This window comes from Aotus nancymaae, unplaced genomic scaffold (genome assembly GCF_030222135.1).
Source record: "Aotus nancymaae isolate 86718 unplaced genomic scaffold, 86718_ANA_hifiasm-v0.15.2.pri h1tg000131l, whole genome shotgun sequence".
NCBI lineage: Eukaryota > Metazoa > Chordata > Mammalia > Primates > Aotidae > Aotus > Aotus nancymaae.
In genome coordinates, this window is record NW_026988546.1 from 6499770 (window position 1) to 6506232 (window position 6463).

Below are 6463 nucleotides of genomic sequence, written 5' to 3' on the forward strand. Positions count from 1 at the left end.
AGGCTTCCTTTGGCCAGAGAAGGGAACTCCCCTGACCCCTTGTGCTTCCCAGTGAGGCGACGCCCCACCCTGCTTTGGCTTGCCCGCTGGGGGCTGCACCCACTGTCCAACCAGTCCCAATGAGATGAACCGGGTACCTCACTTGGAAATGCAGAAATCACCTGCCTTCTGCGTCGATCTCGCTGGGAGCTGCAGACTGGAGCTGTTCTTATTCAGTGACCTTGCCAGCAGACCCAGAAGATCCCTGTTGTTATTTTTTATAATGTCCATTCTAATGGGTGTAAGGAAATATCATTGCAGATTTTGTTTACTATTCTTCTTTGTTTGTTTTAGAGACAGAGTCTTACTCTGTTGCTCAAGCTGGAGTGAAGTGGTAATGATCACAGTTCACTGTAACCTCAAACTTCTGTGTTCAAGCAATCCTATCTCCTTAGCCTCTGGAATAGATAGGACTATAGACACATGGCATCTTGCATGGCTAATTTAAAAACATTTTTTGTAGAAATGGGGTCTTGCTATGTTGTCCAGACTGGTCTTGAATTCCTGGTCTCAAATGATCCTCCCACCTTGGGCTCCCAAGGTGTGAGCCTCTACCTGCAGCTACTATATGGATTTTGATAGGGATTGAATTGAATTTATATATTCCTTTGGGTAGTAAGAACAATTTAACAAAATTAAGTCTTCTGATTCATGAATATGGGATGTTTTTGCACTTACTCGTGTTGCCTTTAATTTCTTTTATCAATATATTATATATACTATATATATTGAAGTGATTAAGGGACATAAAATCATATATATGTATAATTTAGTTAATGGCTATAAATCTAAAGTCTATATATATAGGTCATATACATGTGTAGTATATATGATTTATATGTAGTACATATATGATTTTAATTACATATACATTATATATAAAGAGTATATATATGATTTTAAGTTCCTTAATCACTTCAGATTTATGGCCATTAACTTTAAAGGGGCATTAGCACTGCCTGGTAGTGCTCTCCTACTTCTCTGATTCATTCTCCTCCCCCTTTTTAGGAAACTCTCACACAGTTTCTACTTTCTTCGGGTCTCTTTTCAAATTACACCTTATGAAAGAGATCTTGCTTGAATTCCCTATAAGAAGCAGCATCCGGCTGGGTGCCGTGGCTCACATCTACAGTCCCAACACATTGGGAGGCCGAGGTGGGCCTATCACCTGAGGTCAGGAGTTCAAGACCAGCCTGGCCAACATGCAAAACCCCGTCTCTACTAAAAAATACAAAAATTAGCTGAGCATAGTGGCATGCACCTGTAATGCCAGTTACTTGGATCGTGCCACTGCACTCTAGCCTAGGCGACAGAGCAAGACTCTGTCAAAAAAAAAAAAAAAAAAAAAGCAGCAATCCCATCCCCATAGTGAATTTTCACTATAACACTTCTATCTACTTAAGATATTTTGCTTTTTCTTGCTGACTAGTTCAGTGTCAGTCTTCCCGTACCAGGAACATAAGCTTAATAAGAGCAGAGATTTGTCTATTTTATTCATGGTTGATACTGATGGGGCTCAGAAAATGATGCCTAGAGTATAATGCTTTGACATGCTAGTACTTTGAAGTAAAGGACAGTGGAAGAGCCTCAGAAGCAAAATCTCTTTCTGGCCTTTTCCTACCTTTCTTTCTCCTGCTCCCTTCTCTCCCACAAGGCAGGTGACAGGAACTAGAATTTCTCTTCCCAAAGATGGATCATAGAAATTAGAACCCCTCTCCTTCAAAGCCAGTCATAAAGCCTAGAAATATGACTCTAAACCCCTCTGCCTTTCTGTATAGGAGCTGGCCATAAAGAGATTCTTGGACCCACCTTGTCTGAGAGTAGGTCATGAGACCTCATTCCAGAAGGGGTCCTGCCCTACACTTGGGGAAGGGAATGACACACAGAAGGAGGAAGAAGAATCTGAATAGACAGGCCTTGCTGGGTTTTCCTACTCAGTCTATTACCATTAGATCATTCACTTTTTGTCCAGTCACTTTCTTCATTGTTGTTCATTCTTCACTGCACCTGAGCATGAAAATGGACAGTTTTCCCTCCGTCGTTGAGTATTTATTTAGGCTTCCACATCACATAAAACTTCAATGATATGGTTTGGATCTGTGTCCCTGCCCAAATCTCATGTTGAATTGTAATCCCCAGCGATGGAGGTGGGGCCTGCTGGGAGGATTGGATCACGGAGGTGGATACCCTCCTTGGTGCTACTCTCCTGATAGTGAGTGAGTTCTCGTGAGATCTCGTCATTTTAAAAGTGTATAGCACCGTTATTCTCAGCAAACTGATACAAGAACACAAAATCAAACACCGCATGTTCTCACTCATAGGTGGGTGTTGAACAATGGGAACACATGGACACAGGGAGCGGAGCATCGCACACTGGGGTCTGTCTGGGGAAAATAGGGGAGGGACAGTGAAGGGTGGGGAGTTGGGGAGAGATAGCATGGGGAGAAATGCCACATATAGGTGATGGGGAGGAAGGCAGCAAATCACACTGCCATGTGTGTACCTATGCAACAATCTTGCATGTTCTTCACATGTACCCCAAAACGTAAAATGCAATAAAAAAAAAGGTGTATAGCATCTATCCTGCCCACTTCCTCCTACTCTGGCTGTGTTAGACTTGTCTGCTTCCCCTTCACCTTCTGCCATGATTGTACGTTTCCTGAGGCCTCCCCAGAAGCCAAGCAGATGCCACCATGCTTCCTGTACAGCCTGTGGAACCATGAGAATTAAACCTCTTTTCTTTATAAATTACCCAGTCTTAGGTATTTCTTTGTAGCGGTGTGAGAATGGTCTAATACAATTGATCAAATATTAAATACATTTGTTATGCTTTTCTTATTTTTCTTTTGATACAGAAGTGTTGGCCATGACCTTTATGATGGGTGAGGAAAGGTATCACAGCTTTCTACCCCTACAATTCCAAGTGTTAAGGAGCACCTGGTAAAAGAAAAAATCCATGGCAAATACTTAATTTTGGAATACATTACTGTACATTTTTGATCAGATATATGTTTCTGAAAAATCTGTCTGCTGCCAGCATGGTAGTGGGCTTCCAACTTATCATCATCATGAGTGAACATTTATGTTCCAAGATACATATTGGTGCAGCTATTATTACCGTGAAGAGAAACGTGATGTGCCTCTTTCTGTACTCACCATATTGGTAACCAGTAGTGTGCCCTAGGGGGATATCTGTCTGTACAGGTTCTCATTATTATTCCTGTTTCAAATTACTGATTCAGTAAATAATATTAACTCTATGCATTTGTTTCCTATCGAGTTAGGTTGCATGGAGGGCAGTGCTGTAATAATGTCACAACTGATGGGGGTGATTGACTGTGGAATCTTCAGATGACCAGGATCTCACTGCTACTTGAGGACCCTGAGCAGGTCATTTCCACTTGTGAACGGAGCTATTGGGATAATGATTTAGATGTTATTTTGAGTGAGGTGAACTGGGTAAGGTAGGTGGTAGAGTGACGTGGTTGACAACTCCAGTTCTTTGACCCCTCCCTGCACCCGTACCCATTAGGAGTACCTTACCTTGCTAACCCTGGGCTTGGCAACATGACTTGCTTTGGTCAGTGGGACAAGACCACACTTGATGCAAAGGGAGATGTGAAAACTTGCTTGTGTGTTTCCACATTTGCTCTCTTGGACTCCCTCCTGCCATAAGAATATGCATGAACTGGCCAGTTGAAGGGATGTGGGAACCACACGGAGGACAGCTGAGACCATCCTAGACTAGCCAGTCCCCTACACACCTGTCAGGAACCTTGAAGGGCTGAGTGAGCCCAGCTGAGATTTGTTGAGTCCAGCCCAGAACAGCAGAACCAGCCACCCAAGCGAACTGTGGACTGGCGAGGAATAATACATAGATGGTGGTTGTTTTAAGCCGTGAAGGATTAGTTTGTTATGCTTTAATAGTGAACTGATCTGTAGTACAAGCAGAAAGCAACCTTTGCAACCTCCTCTGTGGATTCGTTCTGGCTCCTGAAGAAAAATCTAAGTTTGGGGTAGAGGATGGGGGATTTCCTGTTCATATTCATGTTCACTTTCAGGTAATAGACCACCAGTTACTTTCAATCATAGGAACCATCTCTCTTTCATAATTAACATGTCAGTGTGATAATCAAAATGTCAAACGTTATTAGAGTTGACATCTTCTCCTCTTTCCTGCTATCTGCTTTAGGACATGAGGGCTGAGGTGGGTGAGGCGGACGTGGTTAGATTATTTCTTTATTTTCCTCCTTGCTGGGCCTCCTGTCTCAGCTCATCAAGGAGGGGGATTGGGAGTTAAAAACAAAGACTTGCCTATGAGGCAGGTGCAGCTCTGTTCTCACATCAGTGCTTGTTGGCTCTGGTGGACCAGGCTTCCTTCCTTCCTTCCCTCCTCCCTCCCTCCTTGTCTCCTTTCCTCCCTCCCTCCCTCCATCCTTCCCTCCCTCCCTGCCTCCCTCCTTCCCTCCCTTCCTCTTTCCCTCCCTCCTTCCCTCCTTTCCTCCTTCCCTCCTTCCCTCCTTCCTTCCTTCCTTCCTTCCCTTCCTTCCTCCCTTCCCTCCTTCTTTCCTCCCTTCTCTCTTTTTCTTTTTTTTTTTTCAGTCAGGGCCTCACTCTGTGGCCCAGGCTGGAGTGCAGAGGTACAATCACAGCTCATTGTAGCCTCAACCTCCTGCCTCACCCTCCTAAGTAGCTGGGACTACAGGCGCTCACCACTATGCCCAGCTAAATTTTGATATTTTTCATCAAGACAAGGGTTTCACCACGTTGCCCAGGCTGGTCTCAAACTCCTGAGCTCAAGCAATCCAGCCGCCTTGGCCTCCCAAGTGCTAGGATTATAGGCATGAGCCACTGCACCTGACGGCTTTTCAAGCGTAGCTCGCTTTCTCTTGAAATCCTCTCATGTGCTTTTTAGTCTTTTTTCCCATCAGAAACTGCCAATCTAGTCCCCATAAAGTGGGCAATGCCATTTATTTATTTATTTTTAAGACAGGGTCTCTGTCATCCAAGTGCAGTGGCATGATCGTAGTTCACTGCAGTCTTGAACTCCTAGGCTCAAGCAATCCTCCTGCCTCAGCCTCCTGAGTAGCTGTTACGACAACCACGTGCCACCACATCCAGCTGATTTTTTTCTTTTGTGGAGATGGGGATCTCATTATGTTGCCCAGGCTGGTCTTGAACTCCTATGTTCAAGCGATTCTCTCACCTTGACCTACCAAAATGTTGGGATTATAGGCGTGAGCCACTGTGCACGGCCACCTTGTATTTTTTTTAAGATATACTTTCATATATAACATATGCAGAAATGTAATCAAGTCAAATCACAAGCTTCGAGACACATTTTTTGCAAGGTGAACTTACTATACTGTATGGCTAGTCCCCAGACCAAGAATGGGAGCACCATGAGGGTTCCTGGCATAGGCTTCATGGAGTTGCAGCCTTGACACCCGTTTTTAGGCCTGACATAAGCTGTTTGTTTGAAATCCAGCTGAATCCTGTCATCCTTGGCCTCAGTGAGGCTTCTCCTCTCTGTGTGGTGTTTGCAATAGAGTCTGCTTGTTCTTCATCTCACTGACACCAAACCCAGCTCAGGCCACAGCTGCTGGCTGCTGGCTGCGGAAAAATCTAATGGTCAACACTGGAGTCGTGTAAATGAGTTCCCTCCTTTATGCATGTTTTCTTTAAATGACCCAGATCCCTAAGTCCCGAGGGAAAGCCTAAGGAATAGCGCCCTGAGCCTTAATAAAGGCAGGTTCCGCAGGCTCAGCCACAGGCTGGTTGAGCTCCCTGCTGCCTCTGACTCCTCCTGGGCCTCCCAGTGCCTCGGTGCTCCTAACCTCTCTAGGTCTGTGAGCAATATTCTCTGCTTCTTGCATTTTAGTTTCACCAACACACCCAAACCTTACTCTCTCCCTCACCCACCTTATCAGGGCTCTCCTAGACAGGCTTCAAGATTAAATAAGAAAGAAACCATAATATAAATCACAACAGTCCCAGAAGTCCCTCCCCTTCTCTGTTGCTACCCATCCTCATCCCCTATCCTAATGTTAACGCTACAGAGAAACAATGAAAATTGTTTTCCTTGGTAAGCTTGGGCATTCAAGGACGGAATGCCCGAATGACTTCTGCTAGCTCTTTGCTAATCAGTTTATCCCAAAATATGCAAACAAAATTCACCATTCCCAGACTTACAGATCCTGTTGTTGCCTTTGTTCTGTGACTCAGTTCACCAACTGTCTACTTATTAGCAAACACCTGACATGCAAAGTCACTGAGCAGTGAGCAAAAGAATAAATGTCTCTCTGACTCATTGTTTGACAAAGAACAACTCCTCCCAGATAGCTTGAGATAATATATTAAATGTAGTTGCAAAGGGCTCTTAAAAATGATCATTTTTTTAACCATAAAGATGAGTAATTCTTAA

At 44.1% G+C, this 6463-nt stretch overlaps 1 protein-coding gene across 1 annotated transcript in view; it reads left to right on the top strand.

The window, feature by feature from the left end:
• Positions 1 to 6463, top strand: part of LOC105710759 (ankyrin repeat domain-containing protein 36B-like) — a 261940-nt gene that overhangs the window by 233109 nt on the left and 22368 nt on the right. The gene's annotated exons all lie outside the window — the stretch shown is intronic.